The sequence below is a fragment of the Taeniopygia guttata genome, chromosome 27, assembly GCF_048771995.1.
Source record: "Taeniopygia guttata chromosome 27, bTaeGut7.mat, whole genome shotgun sequence".
NCBI classification, from domain to species: Eukaryota; Metazoa; Chordata; class Aves; order Passeriformes; family Estrildidae; genus Taeniopygia; species Taeniopygia guttata.
The window spans coordinates 4,833,381-4,852,544 of NC_133052.1; the positions used below are offsets into that span (position 1 = coordinate 4,833,381).

The window sequence follows — 19,164 nt, forward strand, 5'->3', positions numbered from 1 at the left end:
TGAGTGGGAGTCACACCGAAGAGGCAGCAGGATGATATAGTACAGAAAGGGCCAACAGACTCTACTTTTCAAAGGAGAGTGGATCTGGGAGCAGTCTGACCTCTGCCCGTCTCAGCAGTGACAGTGAAGTTTTCTTGTCTTTGTTGCTTTTTCAGGAAAGAATCTGGCCCAGCAAAGGGCACCTACTCCTCTCTGCTCACTGCAGACCCAGAGTCAGGAGCTAAGGCTCTAGCTTACCTTCCTTTGAAGGCATTTCTTCTACAAAGATTTTTCACATCTGGCAATGTCCAACCTTTGCCAGCCTCCATGCTGCCCACCCCAGAACATGTTTCAGTACTTGAACTACTCAGGGCAAGCCTTTGGGATTATTTCCTGGCTCCTCTGGGAACCTCTGGCATTTCCTTTCCTGCTCTTTTGTCTATTCCTCAATAACACAGAGGTGCCAGGACAAGAATGGTGACAAACAGCTTCCCTTGTCCTCAGGCAGTCAGTGTTGGAGCTGGCTGTGGCAGTGGCAATGCAGTGAGGGCTGTGCCCCAGGGACATCAGATGAGAGTTCAGAGGCTGTGCATCCAATTTTCCCCTGTACAGAGGGCACACATCCCCTGGGAAACAGACCCCACCTGCCTGGCAGGGCCTCTTGGAAGTGGGTTGTAGAACTTGCAGTTCTGAATAAAGGGAGATATTGTGGGACTGCTGGGGACAGGGATATAATAATTTCCTTACTGACACGTCCTTTTATATGATAAAATGTCATGAAGAGCAGAGTGGGGGAAGCCGGAGAACTCTGAATTAGCTGATGGATTCCTGAGGGGAACAAACTAGGATGCTTTTTAGTGTAATTCTGAGCATTCCAAATGATGGAGTTTCTAACTTTTCCACTTTTACAGGCTGACACTTTTTCTGACTGTGAAGCCCAGATCATCCTACATCTGCTTTCACACAGGCAGCTCAGCCATGCTCCCTTTGAACTCTCTCCCACCATAAAATATTTTCTTTCCTTCCTTGGCAGTGACATCCCTTGATACTTGGAGATTGCAATTATCTCCCTGAAGCTGAGTCATCACAAGTCCAGCTGGATCTGTCTTCCTGGACCCTCAACAGGGCTCCAGCACAGGGATTTTTCCTTCTCTCATTTTTAAGCTCCATCTACTGTGTCAGTAACTGACACTTAAACTCTTGCAGTCCTGCAGCAGCATTGCTGGCTGTCCATCCATTGCTCCTAGGATGGAGGGGTTACATCACCAACAGTCATTTCTCCTCCACATAACAGTTCAGTAAGACACTGTTGGTGTAGTGGAAATCATTATGCATTACAGTAATGAGATTATTCCAAGTCTGGGTGAAAAACAGTCAGCCAGTTTGGACATTTAAAGTGTTTTAGTGCTTCAAATGGGAAGGGAAAAATTTCCCAAATGGGGAAAAAAAATCAGGCTAAACTGTTCAGTGATTCATAATGTTGCATTTGCCTCAGACCATTTCATCTAAATGTTTATTTTATTTTGTCAACATTAGTAATTAGAGCCAAAATATGTTTTGAACCAGAAAACTGCCTTTTCACCTCAAAGCAGTCAAAATCAAAATCTATGATGATTTTAAAGCTTTGCCAAATCTTTCCTTGAGGTGAGGAATACCTGGAGGAGCCATCAGCTGCTGAGGAAAGCTTCACTTTCTATGGAGAAACATCACTCTTGGGAAGAACAGAAAAGAACAGACGCTGGAGCCAGTGGTCTGGCATGGTTCATATCCGTGCTGGCAGGAAGGGCTGTGGCCATGAACCAGGATTTTGCTGCAGCTCTGAGATTACACCAGAGACATCCTTCAGCATCACAGGAAGAAGAATACTCCAAATAAAGAGACAAAGATGGAGAAGGAAGACGTGGGGATCCATCCCAGCATGGATGTCATGTGGGTGCCATGGCATTTCTCTGGGATTTACTGGCAGAAGTGCTGATAATTTTCCTTGCTCTTTCATTATTGACCAAAGGAGTATTTATTATGGATCCCCGTGAAGGCATGATGAGCAAAACTGCTGTTTGGAAAAGCCACATAGTATTGTTCAGTGAGTCAAAGCAGAAAAGAGAGGAAAACCAAATCCAGGTACACCTTCCCAGACAATGCAAGTGTCCCTGCCCATGGCAGGGGATTGGAACAAGATGAGCTTATTAGATGTACATCCACACATCCAAGGTTGTCCCATCCCAGATGCAGAATCCAGCACTTTCCCTTGTTGAACCTCACACGGTTGGTGATTGCTCATTTCTCTGATTTGTTGAGGTCTCTCTGCAGGCCTCACTGACCTTGATGGAGTCAACAGCTCCTCCAAATGTAGTTTCATCTGTGAACTTGTTTATTATCCCTTTCAGTCTTGCATCCCAGTCATTTATGAAGATGTTGAGGACCACAGGACTGAGGATGGAACGCTGCTGTACCCAACTAGTGACTGGTGCCAGTCTGATGTGTCAGCCACCGTCACCCTTTGGGCTTGACGTGTGAGACCATTGATCACCCACCACATGATGTGCTTAAGAGCCCAGGACCAGAACAACCCACTCTGGGTGACAATTTTTCACTTGGCATCACCTTCCCAGGTGCTTTAAAGCACTTTCCTGCCACCGTGCAGCAGTTTCACAACGCAGCACAGCAAGACACTAGAAATCTTCTTCAGTTTTATTTATTTCAACCAGTGCAGCTGGTGAGCACTTGTCAGCCCCATTTCCAGGGGTGACAGGGTGCAGGTTAATTGTACATGGTATTTTTAGCTTGTAGACACCCAGACAATGGCAAAACTGGCAGCTGAGATGCTTCCAGTGGGATGAAGAGGCAAAATCCCTCAGGGATATTTTCTCCGTGGAGAACAGTGGCAGAAAAAAAAAAAAATCCCCTCCTTGGAGGATTTTTTTACTAAAAAAAAAGTTTAAGTAACATTCAGCTCAGAGTTTACACAGAAAATCATATCTGCAAGCTGCAGTTGCTGGTGGTGGAGCAGCAGGATACCTGAGTCCTCTAATGAGCTCCAGTAACCAGCTAGTCTCCAGTGCCAGGAGTCAGTGAGGAACAGAAACACTTCAAATATCCTGGTTCTCATGTCTTTTGTTGGTGGGATGAGGCAAAGGAGCAACTCCAGCCCCTCCATAAGGGCTGGTCCAAGTCACTGTCCTGTTTTAGCCCAGCAGAGCAGTTGTTGCTTGTCAAAAATCCTCAGGCTAACACTTCCTGCATCCCTGGCTGTGGTTGAGAAGCTGCTGGAAGGACGAAGAGATGCTGTGGGGAATCATTACTCAGCTTTGCCACACTCACACCCATCAGCCCCCTTTGCTTCTCAAGCTGTGGCTTACATCCAACCAGGACATGAAGTTTTTAGAAGCTTGAGGGAAAAACAGCTGAAAACTTTCAGTGAAGTTTGTGCTTATTTTTTTCCTGCAGAACCAATAAAGGCAGAGAAAGAGAGTCCTGTTATTGAAGAAAGACTCACCTAATCAGAGGTAATTTTCAGCATACGTTTTTGTAGCCTTTTCCAGTAAAAAAATTGAATCCTCTTCAGTTTGGAGGTAGGGAAAGGTTATCCTCAGGCAATCTGATTGTGCTGCTGAACATCTGGACACATCCAGGTGATACCAGCAGTGGTGGAGAGGGGAGAGGTACATTCAGACCACCCTGTTGCAAAAAGTACTGAATGCAGAACACAAACTTTGCAACACCACAACAGGAGTGGAGTCTGCCTTAAAATCCCTTTTGGGGATGGGTGAAAGATGAGGACATGGGTAATGGCAAATGATGGATGGCTGGAATCAGCACCAGCTCATTGCCAGCCTCTGAGACACCTCCAATAGGGACATGTGGTTTTTGACTGCCTCACTATGCACAATTTCTGCCTTTAAGTCCAAGCTGAGCCATGAGGAACAGGGCATGAGTCCAGATTCAGCCCCATCTAAGCCAACAGCAACAGGAAGTTATTGCCACCTGCCAATGCCTTCTGACCTGCACAAAATGGGTTTGTTAGAGTTCAGTACCCTTTTAAATGAGTTCCTGGACAGCACACAAAGAGCCACTGTAGCATTTGGCCTTGGACAGCACTGGGTGACAGCTAGTGGGGGCGATCTGGGGGTACCAGGATGTGCCCCATGTATTGGGTGCTCTCTGCTCAGACTTGCAGCACAACAGCTGGAAATCCATAGGCAATATCCCAGGCCCATTCCTGGCTCCAGAGATGAGCAGGGACCAGGTCTCAGCCTGCTGCTCTCAGCCTCCCAGACAGCTGCCCCCTCTCACACTTGGTCTGTGATTCATGAGCACCTCCTGCTCTCCTCCCTGCTGCTTTGTCACCACTATTTCTGTGCATATTTGATTGATGTCAAAGGCAGGCTCAGGATCTTTCTGTTCTTGCTTTTCACCATTTCCAGCAAGAGAAAAAGATTAATCCTGTCTGTCTGAGTTATTACCCTGATACCTGAAGGCCTATTTACACTGGGAGGAGGATGCTGCCCTCATCCCTGAGTGTCTACATTGCTGTCAGAGATGCTCCTGCATCACCTTGCTCCAGCAAAGAGAGGCTGTGGACTCCTGCAGCAACACAGCTCCAGCTTGGCCCTGGGATGGAACTGAGCCACAAGATCAGGTGCCCATAGTCATAGTCCTGCCCAGCATAGGAGCATCCTCATGGGTCACAGTGGAAGTTCTTCTCATACTGCACATCATCCATGGCCAAAGCCAAGTGCTGGGGTAAGAGCAGGTGTGTTCCTCACCTGCAGCTATTTGTGGCTTTGGGAATTGGTGAGGTTGAGGTAGTTTCTCTGTGCACTGACTCTCTGAATTTCCCTCCTACATGGTTATCTGGTCTCACTCATACTCCCATAGATGCAGCTGGATCTCCTTGAACAACCTCTGGGGACACCAAGCACCATCCTGACCTCTCCCACACCAACAGACTGCGCGATAGATTTTATTAGATAAGGCTGAGCTCAACCTCTGTGTGAGCCTTGGCTTTGGCCCCAGGGGCACCAGTTTCCTATTTGGGAATACTCACATTTTCCAGCAGAAGCAATGAGGAAAACACTGGTCCCTCCTGGCTTCTCTGCTCCCACCCTCTGCTCCCTTGGCAGCAGCTGAGCTGAATCCCTTTTCTAACAGACAGCAGCAGGGTCTGGTCAATTAGTCTGTAAGGCAATAATTGAAGGCAAGATCTGGGTTAGGCAAGGATTTAGCCAAGATTAGCTGTGTTAACAAAATCTTTAATTCAACCCTGCAGCAGATTCACTCTAGCTGTGATGGCTGGAGGCATCCAGCCCGGCATTGAACAGGAAAGCAGCCGGCTGAGCTCCACGCTGTTTTTTGGGCCTACCTGGCACTTTGAGAGGTGATTTATGATGTTGAATTGCATCCCCATTCCTCTGTTTAGCCCAGAAATAACCTTTGTGCCTTTAAAACTATATTCGAGAGTGAAGGGAGTGTGTGTGTGTGTGGGGGGGGGGGGGTGGTGGCTGAGGGAGAAGGAAAAGCAGTGAAGTCTTTGTGGCTGTATTCAAAACTATAGAGATAGGAGCTTCAGCTCTGCAGCATGGACAGGGAGCAGGAAAGAATTCTCCTTTGCTTTTAGTTATTTTTTTAGCTAGCTGGGGCAGAATTCCCTGGACTGTGGCTTTTTCTTTTCCTGGAACTGTTCAAACCTGCTCTGTACCAAAACCCAGGAAAACTACTGGGAGCTCACACCTGTGGCCCACCAGGGCCCAGGATGCTGCATTCCAGCACTGGAGGGACTGACAGACTGAGTGAGCTGAGAAAGACCCACAGATGACCCCCTCTGACCCACAGAAGGACTTTCTGAATTTGCCATCTCTTCAGAAGAGCAAGAGGTTTTATTGTTTAACTTTTTTTAAATGCTTGTGAATACTTTGCTTGTTAAATAAACAATTTTTTCCACTTTTCTTGAAGTAGATCTCTTTCCTGAACAGGTCAGAGGAAGAGATGCTGAATTTTGCCCTTCAGGAAATCATCCCTTTGGAAGATCTCTTCCAAATTTGTCCCAAACCAGGACATGAGCAAAGTCACCTCTCCCTTCAGTGCTGTTTTCTGCTGCTAATGTTCTGGGAAAAGGAGAGCTGAACCATGGATTAAGCTTTAAGCAGGGTGGACTAAGTGTTCCCATGCAGGGGAACAGGGGACGGGAAAGCCCTGGGCATCCAGGTAAGAGTGTTACTGCCAGGGCTGGGAGGTGATCCAACCTCCAAACAGCACATCCTTAATGCAGAGGGACAGGCAGGTTTTCAGGAGCATTTGGTTGATTCTGGAGCTGAGCTCCGGGAACAGGAGCCCTTCTCAGAGGCAAGTCCCAGAGCTTTGAAATCAATTACCACTGAAATTCACGGAATATTGGGAAATGAGCCAAGGCAGCTGTTTGGAATCAAACACCTGCACTAGTGACTCTTGTCTGTAGTAAATTATTTTTGGTGCAATTCCTTAGAAACAGCTCCTGCAAGCTCAACTCTATGTCCAGGTGTTGGAGGCTGATGCCTCATCTCATGGACCAGGGGAAAGCTCTGTGCTGGTGCCCAAGGGTGCGACGTCCCAAACACTGCCCTGTGGCAAAGGCATTCCTGTGTCCTTCCCACCACAGCTTCTGGAGGCATTTTAAATTAATTTTTTCTTAAGTTACACTGGTCCCACTTAAGAGCACGGGTAGCATGACTGGAGCTCTGTCTTCAAGCAGCAGCTTCCTTTGGAAAACCACCATGGAAAAATGGTGATTAAATTGGAACAGTCCTGAACAACTTAATCTTGGGAGCATCACACCTCTTACAGAGTGTCAGCATGGATATGTCCCATGTGCTATGAACTACTGGGCATTTACTGCTGCAGGATTCCGTGACAGAGGAACTTCTTTGAGGAAAGGGGAAAAGGGGAGTAAAAAAAGGAACAGGAAGAAAAGAGGAGGAAGATGGGGAAGTTGTTGGATTGATGATCTTATGGTTCTTTTCCAACCTAAATTATTCTATGATTCTATGATTACGCTTGTGGAATCAATTCCAGTTTAATCCAATTTGTGACCAGCTGGTGGACTCAGTGAAAAATAGGTAATAGGACAAAAATTAGGTAGGAAAAGCTCTTGTAACTAAATGCATATAGTATAGCTAGGGAAGCACTCTCCTGATAGAGAAGAAGATAAAGGTAAATTAAATCTCTGCAGCCTGCTGCTACTTTTCACTTTGAAAAAGACACTGCATTAAACACATTTGGCATTTGTAGCAGATGGAGATGTTTTTCTGGGTGTATAACTGTCAACAAAGAAACAAAGGATAAAAAAATTCTCATTGGAATGTGTGAATCAACAAATGTTCATGCTTGAGTCTAAATCTCTTCCCTGGAAGTGTCCAAGGCCAGGTTAGATGGGGCTTGGGGCAACCTAGGATAGTGGAAGGTGTCCTGGACCATGGCAGGAGGCTGGAACTGGATGGGCTTTAAGGTCCCTTCCAACCTAAAGCATTCTGTGAATTGCTAATTCTAAATCATTTCCATCCTGGGCAGGAGAGGGGCAGCAGCCTTGGGAAGAGCATTTCTCTGGTTGTGATGGGATGGCCCAGTGTTCCTGCTTCTTCTCTTTCCTGCATTACCATCTGCCTGAACAGGCTGATTCCACATGTTTTAGACATAAACTTCATCCATAAGGAATGGAGAATGGGGAATTTGAAATGAGCAGGGGTAGTAAGTTAATAAATTCAGTAAATACTAGAGGAAGCTAAAGGTAGCAGAAAAATGTCCTTAGGATCATGCTACACATGCTGAGTCTGGCTTTCTGCTCCAGCTCCTATTTATCACCCAACTAAGAGGTGTTTAAATGCTCTGTTACTCTGACCCACATCTCTCTGCAGGCCAAGAAATCCTCCACACATAAAACATAAATTCTCAAAAGGCTTTAAGAGGCTCGGCTTTTGAGCAGTGGCATGGCGTGATTTCAGATTCCTGCAATTTGTTGTATTAAATCTGCTGTTAAAGACCCTGCAGCATCACTGGCCTTCTCCTGCCTCAAGGAAGGGAAAAGCCAACACAAACCAGCCTGACAATAAACACTGTGCTGTCCCAGTGCAGACAGTCTCTGGCTGCAGCACAATTTCTCTCAGCTGTCAGCAAAGTTGTCTCAGTTGAGAGAGGGGATTGTTCTGCTCTGCCCTGGGCTGAGGCAGCCTCTCTTCAAATCTGGAGGCAGTTTTCATCACAGCAATATAAAAAAGATAAAAAATTATTAGAGAGTATCCAAAAGAGGGGCATGAATATGGTGAAGGGTCTGGAGGGGCCACACAAGGATTAGCCAAGGCTGCTTGGCCTGTTCAGCTGGAGCAGAGGGGGCTGAGGGCAGAGCTCAGCGGGGCTGCAGCTCCTCCCCAAGGGCAGCTCTGATCTCTGCTCGGGACAGGGACAGGAGCCAGGGAATGGCTGGAGCTGGGCCAGGGCAGGCTCAGGCTGGAGATCAGGAAAAGGTTCTTCTTTCCTGGGCTGCTTGGCACTGCCCAGGCTCCCCAGGGAATGGGCACAGCCCCGAGGCTGCCAGAGCTGCAGGAGGGTTTGGACAGCGCTGCCAGGGGTGCCCAGGGTGGGATGTTGGGGAGTCTGTGCAGGGCCAGGAGTGGGACTAAACGATTCTTGGTGGACCCTTCCAGCTAAGGCTATTCTGTGATTCTATTCTGTGGTTGCCTTGTTGAAGCTCTTACTGGCAGAGCAACAAGGTAATGTCTCTCTCCCGCCCCGTGCTCATAGCCTGCATCCCAAAGCATGCCAAGCATTCTGGGAATGCAGGGTGAGAAGGAAGGGTCAGTGTTTGGCACAGCCATGTTCACCAGCTGCCTGGTTTGAACAGAGGGTTGAACACAGCACCTGTGGCTGCTCTGAGACAGGGGCATCACAGGGCTCTTCCCACAGCTTTCAGGGCTGTTGAGGCAGCTTCAGCCTGCAAGTACCAAATCACTTGTCCAAGACCTACTTTTGTTTGCTGGTGGAGATGCTCTTAAATAATCTTGACTTTTCCAGGTGACACCTGCAATGTGGCTGGGGTGGTAATGCTCCAGCTGTGCTCAAGGGACCAGGCTGGTCTTTCTCAGATGCACCATCCTCAGGGAGCCCCCTCTGAGAGCAAACCAAGTGGCCAGAAGTGATGCTGCTGATGTGGAGATTCTTGCACTACGAGGGCTGGATGTGGGTGTGAGCATCCGATGCCCTCCCCAGCAGTCAGAATGCTGAATTAATGTGATGCCTTTAATTTTACAGGTGTGCAGGCAGGGGTCTCCCAGAAGCTTCCTACCAAGCTGGAGTGACTTCATGGAGATGGTCTTTGCATCTTAATGACAATTGAAAACCTGATTTTTCTACACAGAATTAATGGACTACCCGGGATGCAGCAGGAGCTGTGTAAAACTGCAGCTGGTTGTGATCCTATGAGGAAATCCCATCTGATCCCACTCCAGGTCTCCAAAAGTCTCCTTGCTGACTCTTGTTCAGGCCCTCTGAAATTTCTGTCATCTCTAAGTTCCCCCTGGCTTTGCTGCTGCCCCTCCCAAGTTTCCATCCCATCCCAAGACTCCCTCCTTTGCTCTGTGAGTCACCCAGGCATTCCCAAACGTAGCATTGGATGCTCCACACAGAGCTCAGCTAGCTCAGACAGCAATAAATACTCCAGACACTTACTTCCATCAATGAGTGCTCATCCTGCCTGTGTGAAGGAATTACAGTGCAGTAAAAGCCTCCAGGACTGGGATTCTCCTTTATCAGTGCCCTCCTCTCCCCAAAAGTGTAAGAGGAGCTGTCTGAGCTGCCTAAACTCACTGAGACGTGTCAGTGTGTCCAGTGCTTTGAAAAACGAGCAGGTGCCGGGCTCCTCTGGCAGGAGCCTGCCTAGCTGTTGGTGCTTGGCTGCTGCAGGTCTGCAGCCAGCCTGGCCTCTTGTTTCTCATTTTGAGCCTGACACCAGTTTTGTGTTTCTTGGAGGCAGCCCTGGAGATAAAAATGTGACAGTGCTGTGGTTTTTCTCTGTATCCATCTCCCTGGAGCTGTCACAGCCAGGAGAGCCTGGCAACACAGGCACTTCCACCCAGGATGAGCAGCCTTGCACTGGGAAGGTGTTTTCTCCTATTTATTCCTTTATCCTCAAGTAGTTGCCAGTTCTTGTGCACATCATCCCTGTGTTATCCTGGCTGCTGCTCTTTCAGTGGGAGCTTGGTCTTGGAGCTGCATCAGGGGAAGTTTAGGCTGGATATCAGGAAAAGGTTTTTCCCCCAGAGGGTGCTGGGGCACTGCCCAGGCTCCCCAGGGAATGGTCACAGCCCCAAGGCTACCAGAGTTCCAGGAGCTTTTGGACCCAGAGATGCACAGGGTGGCATTGTTAGGATGTCTGATGTAGGGCCAGGCATTGCACTCGATGATTCTTGTGGGTTCCTTCCAACTCAGGGTATTTCATGATTCAGTGACCTCTGGTGATGCTTCAGGATCATCCAGAAGCTGCATTTCTCCTCCCCTCCCTCCACTGCAGCAGGAGCTGCTGCAGTGACACAGGACAGTGAGTGACACAGGACACAGCAGACCTGCCACTCTGTTGAGAAACCCTCTGATCAATGCTGAGGTGCATTGGTGTGGCATGAATATGCCCCAGAGAAGACCATGGCATGCCTTGAGTCTCCCTCCAGCTTTTCCTCCATGAATGAGAGGCTTCACCAGCAATTTTCCTTCAGTTGAAAGGACCAGAAGGGAGTTTTACAGATTAATTAAACCCCCTAATTTTGTAAGAATTTTAGTGTAGGTGAAAGCAATTTAATAGAGAAAAAGGGAATGGGGTCACACCTCCATGACTTTCCCAGCATTCAATATTTGCTGAGAAATTCCTTTCATGGAAGGCAACACAGTAATAAGCACCTTGCACTTCAATTTCCTCATGGATCCATGTGAGCAAACCTCACCTTGCCTCTCCTTTTTAGATTTGAGTAAATGAAAAGAAAATCTCTCCAGCTCTGAGATACTGAGGTTCACTCATAAATTTTCCATTTGAAGGGAATTGAGGCTCTCACAGCTGCTGTGGCCCATTTTTCCATGTCACGCTGTCCGTGCTATGCATGCCAAGCTTGGTGCCAACAGTGGTTTCCATCCCCTGCTTTAGTTTTGCAGGGGAAGGATTGGAGAGATGGAGAAGATCAAGGAATGAGAGTGTTTAAATCAAGTAACTCCTCACAGGCAAATCAGCATCTCCACAGGTTAAGTCCACTCTTGGGCAGTGAATCAGTGAAGAAAGAGAGAAAGAGGATCCAGATGTGGCCAGGAACACCAAGGACTTCAAAACTTCATCAGAAGCCATGGGGAAAGGTAGGTCCAGCTGAGTCCAGCAGGCAGAAGACACTTTAGTCTCTGCATTTCTCTCTTCCCATTAAATTTTTGATTTTTTTTTTTTAATTTTTAAAAATTGTTTTATACTGCTGCTGTGGAGAGATGCCACATTAGGAAGCTGCCTCCTCTTGTGCATTTCTGCTACCCAAAATAGATGCCTTGCCAATATGTCCCGTCTTGAGATCCTTTCTTGGGCTTAGGGAATGTGAAACCAACTCAAATTAACCCATAAGTCACTGTGCAGGAGGAACTGGGATGTGGAAGAACGTGCCAGGGATGCTCAGCTCTCACCCTACCACAGCCATGAGAACACACGACCTGTAGACAGTGGTGATGAATACACAGCCCCCTTCCAGACTACATCTCCTCTAGGACTTCTTAAAAATAAATCTTAACTGAAAACATTAAATACTAAGAAGAGTTTTGAGATTTTAAAATATTCCTTGGAAATACTTTCATGATTTTGGTTCCAGGCCAAAACTTCACAGGTTTTCAACGACTGAAAGGTGGACACTTTGCCAATAAAGTATCGCTTGGGCTTTTGTTCTTCCAGTGGGAAAGAAAAACAAGAAATACTTTATTAAGGAAGAAAACAGTAATCAATCCCAAAATGAAAAAAAAAATATATATATATTTGACTGAGTGTTTTTTATGAGCCCTGACTAAATTTTCCTTTTATTGTAGGAAAAAGATGATAGTGAAAAGAGAAACACCATCAAGCTGGCCATGGCATCAAAGGATACAATTGTATAATGTTATATGGTACATGAATAGTATTGAACTGCTGAAAAAGTTCCACTCCCTTGGGTAAAGGAAGCAGTGCAGATGCTTTTTAATGTGCATCTCTTTGGAAACAAGATTGGCTATTGAGTGGAGCAGGGAGAGCCTGCAGAGCAGGAGGTATTAGGAACAGACACAGAGAACATCAGCTCAACTCCAAAGTCCCCATTAATAAAAGCTCCTACATAAACACATATGTGACCATAAATCCATACAGGTATTGATTTTCCTTTGCAAGCTGAGTGCTTTCTCCTGGCTAATGAAATGCAGCCCCTTCCTTAAAGAGAGGTCACAGTGTGGAATACTCATGAAGATTTAATGGGATGGGAAAATAAATAATGCTCCTCTGAGGGAAAATACATCTGATCTGCCCTGGTTGTACACACTGGAAAATGTCTGTCTCAACCTGGAAACAGGAATTCAGACAAAAGCATTTTGTGTTATGAGCAGTGCTGGCACATGCTGATCTGCGTAGGCCTTCTGGTGGAGTTTGTCAGTCTTCCCTAAAATCCAGATATACTTTTATTTTGTCCTTCAAGCTTGAAATATTTTGCTGTGATATTTCAAAATTGCATGTTGTAGATCCCTCCCAGAAGACTGATTTCGATGGAAATTTACTTTTGAAAGGAATGAGAGGGAAGTGTCTTTACAAACAAAATATGGGCCTGCTAGTAGATAAACCCAGATACTGACAGGTGAAAGAAGCAATGGGTGGAACCGTATATTTCATAGGAATTCCACTAATTGACACAGACTGTTGCTTACCCAAGGCCGTGCTAAATTCCTGGAGTTAGAGAAAAAGAACAGAGATACAAAGAAAAAGAAGGGTGGGTCAACATTAGGAGGTGGTCTGTATCAGGCCATTCGGGAATTCTGTACCTCTCAAGTACCTCAGGTGATGGGGAAGGAGAGAGGGAAATGTGACTGGAAAGTGAGGATAGAAAGGAGGCTGCATGCTCTAGCAATTTGAGAGACCCCATGGGAAATGCTCCATAGCCTCTCCCTTTATTCAAATAAAGTTATGGAACTCTTCTGTCTCCATTTTGGACATCAATGTCTGCTGTTTGTGGATTAATTTTCTTGCCACTTTCAAAGCCATTTTTTAGGTTGGGTTTGTTTTGCATTTTCTTGGACTCTCGTCAGCTCTCATCCACCGAGGAATTCCTAATCCAAGAACAGAGTAAGTGATGAGGAAGGAGGTAAATAAACACTTTTACTTGACTGAGAAATTTAGTCTAGTGCAAGGTGTCTTGGTTTGAAAGACGGGTGTCTTCCAAGGAAGGCAAGAACCTTCCTTGGAATAGAGAATATGACCCCCCTCACTCTGAATTATTGTAACTTCAAAATTAAGGGGCATTCAGGCAAAGATATAGGAAAATAATAACAATTTTTAGTAGTATGTATATTGCAAGGCAAACAAACAATAATAACGGCAGCAACAACAAGCAAAAGAAAAAAACAAAACCAGAAAATCCAATAAAGTCTGTTCCCTGCTCTTTCAGCATTTCCCCTTTGGTGCAGTTCCAGGCACAGCCAGCAGGGGCGCTGCTGGCTCCTGGCCGGGCAGGGTGGGTGCAATGATTCCCCCGCGGCTGCAGGGGGCGCTGTGGCGCAAATTCGGGGACCACACGGTAATGCCACACTGGCCAAGACGGAACGGACGGAGAAGGGCTTGCTTTACAAATGTCTCAGTTTTGAGACAATTTTAGGAGGAAAATTCTCTGGAATGAACATCTTGTCTACGGATTTGGCACTCTCGCTCTCCCACAGATATGAAAGGAATATTGGAGGGAAGTGAAAAATCCTGTTTATTGAACAGACAAGAGTACCTGCAGGGCACGGGAGAAAAAAATGAATAGTGTTGAACCTCCTGTCTACAGAGGAAGCTGGTGGATTCAGTGACATTCCATAGGCCATTATGTCTCCCTGGAGGGGGGATTGGTTTGTGGAAGAGATAAAGAAAACTGCCCAATTAACAGAAAATAACTGCCACACCTCTAACAGATGCCAAATATAATACATATTGCCTTGTAATCTAGGACAAAAATTATTGGTGGATTTTTGTACAGAGGTCCAGTATGGCTTTTACCCCCGCCTACCATATCTACAGGGTTGCTGCCTGCAGCTGGGTTATAATCTTCTCAGTGGTGAGTACAAGGGCCAACCTGGTCTTGCCCTCTGGTTCCCATCATTCTCCAGTTTTAAGTTAATAATTTTAACAATTTTCACTGTTCGTACCCTTAACGGATATTTGTAATTTTAATAGGACAATTATATTAATGACTAATACAATTTAAATTTTCCATTCAAAATGTTAGTTAAACAGTCATCTAAAGCACGTAGAGTAGTCCTGTGAGGCTTTCACTTGTCTTTCACAAAGTACAGCAATGGGGAAAAACACTAGTCTATCAATATACAAGAATGTGTTCACACATTTATAAGTTCTAACAAGTCTACAGCAAAATTAAGACATGCGGTAAGAATAGAAATAACAGCAGTTTGCATGGGCTGGTTTATATTCCTGTTATAAATTAAGTTGAACTCTACATATTGTAATAGAGGGAAAACACAGGGAGTTAGGGGCTACTCTGCTCAGTAGAGCTCAGTAGTGATACATACACATAGACACACACACACACACCTCTGTTTTCTCAGGTGGGACAGCAGCCGGATGCACAGAGCTGTGCATCCAGAGCTGTGTTTCTGGGTATGCTCAGCCCATGTCTACTCGTAGGTGTACGTGCAGAACTAGTACACACACAGGTACCTGTTTACTGCACACACACACGGAGCTGTGCACGCTCAACTTGTATATGCCAGCACACGTGTGCTACAGAGACACTCACTTATGTAGTCTCTCTCAATGCTCTACATGTTCACTAGTATGAGACTTGCTCATACATAGAACTTGTGTACATTAACACAAACGTATAAATCTGTTCACACTAATATGTGTAATGTCATCAACACACATATCTCACACAGAGCTATGCTCACATTTTCAGAGCCTGTGCACACTCCCAAACACAAGGCTATGCATAAACGTAGTCACACCTGAGAGCAGGTAATTAAACACACATGTATATAATAATCCACACAACACGTGTACACCTTGGTACTTGTGTATGTGCACCCAGAGCTGTGCACACTGGCACATACAGGTACTGTATGTGCAGACTCGCGCACCCTGGTACACATGTACACATAGATATGCACTGGCACATACGTGTAAAACACTCCCCCAGAGTTCTTCTGGACGGAGAGTAGTAGGACATTTACTGTTTGTTACCACCCTGTCACTTCTAGGCAGTATTTTACCTTCTGTGCCTTTGAGGTGGAAACAGACAATGTTGTTTTAAAGGAAAGGTTAAAGAAAGACTGTGTTGGATTCTTGCCTCCTGTTTCTTTCCCTACAATGGCAGGAGGGTACAAAATTGAGTACTTTTTGTTGTTCAAGTACTTTGTGCCAATCAAGCCTATTTCCTAGAGGCTTGATTGGCACAAAGGAGAGGTAATTTATTTAGATTGTGGAAATTTGGACAAGTACTTCTCTTACAAAGAATAATTTCAGCATAACAAGTATAAAAATTTTGGTCTATCTCCTTCATAAGGAAAAGACATTTCTCCTTTGAACTAGAGAGAAAGGCACTGAAAAGCGAGAAAACAAGGTATAGCACTGGCTGTCACCTGTTCTCAGAATGATGAAAATACTGAGGCACTTTCCAGTAGATGAGTTAGTTAGAAGGAGAGAGAAAGAAAGAAGAGGAAAAAAGACAACAAAAGAAGAAGCTTTGCCTTCTTCTCGGAAAATAAAAGCAAATCATTAGCTTACACTCTTGGAACACCAGTGGAAGCAGCTGCAGAGCTGCTCACATGGTGCTCTCATGTTCGTGCAGTTCCATGCTGGTGAACATTGCAGGGGAGTCTCCGCAGCCTGGTGCCCCCAGGCCAGTCCCACCAGGCATAGCTGCCCCTGGCATCCTTGAGTCTCCACGGGCAGCTCCATACAGGTGAGCCCATGGTGCCGGGGTCACCCCCCAAGAGGCACCTACCAGTTGTGCATTCTGCACCCCAAGCAGCTGCCCCCTTCCTGTCGAGCTGGCACTGCACTCCCCCTGTGTCCCTACTCCGCGTCTGCTCAGCTTCATACTGGTGGGTTGCGGAGAAGCCCCTGCAGAACCAGGAGTTTTCAACTCTCAGCAGAGAGGTCTTCACGCAGAATGTGTCCCACAGCACCACTGCCAGGCTAGTGACCTCTGTGGTACACAAGGTCCTTGCACGACCAAGCCCACCCCTGGCCCTTGGTGGTCCCACATGCGAAGCGCCCTGTGCGCCCCGCCGTGCCAAGCAGCAGCCTCTCGCCACCTGCGGCTCCACGCCTCCGAATCTCTCGGTCCCTGAGAGTGTGGCCCCCACCGTCAGCAGCCCGCACTGACAGACCGATGGCTCGTCCTGACCCCTAGCAGCACCAAGCCCAAAGGCTCTTGGCGCCTGTGGCTCTTGCTGCCAGCAGCCCTGTGCCTCCAAACTCCCCTGGTCCATGAGCGCAGCCTTCACCACTGGCAGCCTGGCACTGGCAGACTGGCGGCTCTGGGCTCCAGTGTGTCTGATGGCTGCAGTCACCCTCAGTGGGGTTGGAACCGCTGAAAGTCACCACACCAGATGCTGCTGGTCTGCTACGCCCATGCAGGCCCACCAGTCCCTGGCTTGGAAATCCTGTGCATTTGGTGGATGTCTTCCCAGTCACTGGCGGCAGCCCTCTTGCTGCCCATGGCCATCCGTCACCTCCGGGCACCATTACCTACGTGACACCCTGATCTCCCAGCTCCACAGGAGAGCTGTCCCACGCCCCGGCCTCGGGACACCTGCACCTCAGCCAGTCTCCGACCGCTAGCAGCACTGCGTGTAATCTTGGCATTGTGCCCCTGCCAGCCTTTCCCCATCCTCATGGAGTCAGCACATATCAGAAAATTGCCGCACTGAGCAAGGCTGCAAATACAACTCTACTCAGACTTGCCTCCCCCCGCAGTGCCAACTTCCTTTGTGTGCCGTGGGTTGGGGAGACCCTGTCCACCTTCTCCCCCTCTCTGGAACACTCCACCACTGGGTGAGTCCGCTGGACTCTCCTACTTGGCGCCACCAAGTCACTGCCATTAGCGGCGGCACTCCCTCTCACACCTCGGCTGGCAAGCTTCGGAAGTTATCGCGCTAACCGCGCTCCAGAAGCTCACCACGCTGAGTGTGCTGCTGCTCCACATGAGGCCGTCATGCAGTCTCTCTTCACCTGCCTCCCCCCTGCCACCCACGGCTTGGGAAAGCTGCCGTGACTACTCACCTCAACACAAGCACCTTCTCCACTGAATGACAATTTTTGCCATCAGTCTAACACCCTCTAAATCTGATGACACTCAATCTGATGTTTCCAGAAGCTCATGGATCTCCATAACTCTAATATCTCTCTATCACATGCATTCTGCCAGCCACAGGGTCCTCGCCTTCTACAGAATCCCTGTATCCATCTTCTATGCATCCCACCTTAAAATGTCTAACCGCCCACTTGTCCTTAAGCTCCAATGGATTTCCAGAGAGGGTCCCATGTATGACTTCCTGGAGCTGGCTTTTGTACACTTGGATTACAGACCAAAAATTTGGCCAAAATGATTATGAGGATATTTTAAGTTCTATATGTACCCCAAGCACATTCCCAAAATTACCCCACTCTTACTTCAAGCATACATGCACTCAAATACTCACAGTCCTCTGGATTTGCAGTTTTCAGGTATTTTTTTTCTTCTTCTTCCCCTTTTTCTTTTTCATTATTTAGTCCTCTGTTGTCGCCGGTGCTGACCTGCATCACTGATGGTCACAGGAGAACCTAGTGGAGCTGCTGAACTTGCATCAGAGCACCCTTCTCCTTCGAGATCTCCTGCACCCACAGAGACAAGATATTGATCCCAAATGAGTCCCCATTTTGTGAGAAATGACTGCTCGATTAAAAAATGTAAAGGGTTTATTAAACCTTAACAAAAATACAACAAAAGGACTAAATAAGGAAAAACAGGCCTGGAAGCTGCCCTCATGGTTACCTACCATGCAACTGACTTGTCTTCAAGATGAATGCTTCACCTTTTATACCCTGGGGGGATTGCATAAGCCAGCCCTGGCCCCTCCAAAATCTGTCAGTCAACTCTTTGCCATTTATTGGTGGAGACTGCTTTCTTGCAACTTGATTGGAAGGTCAGGCATTGTCATGCCGCACTCCCCAGCAAGAAGCTTTTCCATTCCCAATTTCCCCAAGTAAGGGACACATGTGCATGCCTTCTTTCTTAGCCTGTCTTAGATAACACAGGCTGCCTGATGGCAACAATACAGAGTGGGAGGAGGAAAGGGAACTATGGGGAGAACAGAGGCCATTTACATTACAGTAGTATAACTATACATCAATAAATCTTCTCTTAATAGTCACACAATATTCATCCCTTAATTGGGAGAAGTAGTCATCTCATTATCCATCAATAACAATTACAGCATCAGCCTCATTACATTGTTGAGACAATGGGAAGATGGCAAAAGCTCACATCCTGCCATCAACAGCCAAAGATTTCTTTGTTACTGAGCATTAAAAAAACTTTCTAGCCAATAGCATATTGCTAAAGCTTACAGACAGTTGTTCTAGCTGTTATAGGTAAAAAATTAATACAGCCAAATTAAAAATTAATAAAAATAAGTTTTATCCAGAGATCTAATTCGGTCTGAGCCAGCCACAATCAAAAGGCCGAGCCTGGGATCAGCGCTGGGTGAGACACAGGTCTGACCACTACAGCATAGGGTCCCCTACGTTTCACACCGACCATCCCATCCAAGCGGTTTTTATACAGTTTATTCTGCCTGAGGCAGAGTTTTCAGTGATCAGGCTTTTCTTTCCATTCAGAGTCCCACATATTCATAGAATTTCTTTTCTCTATGTTGGGTTGAACAAAACGGTGTCCGGAGAGTGATGTATGTCCCTGATTGAGTTCCTGGAAC

The 19,164-nt window shown here is 46.8% G+C and overlaps 1 long non-coding RNA gene across 1 annotated transcript; it reads left to right on the forward strand.

Annotated features, from left to right (window-relative positions):
* Positions 1-1,944: 1,944 nt before the first annotated feature.
* LOC121471209 (uncharacterized) lies at positions 1,945-12,963 on the forward strand. The gene is made up of 2 exons (XR_005982626.2): positions 1,945-11,337; positions 12,043-12,963. It is a non-coding gene; the product is annotated as an uncharacterized lncRNA (long non-coding RNA).
* Positions 12,964-19,164: the final 6,201 nt, after the last annotated feature.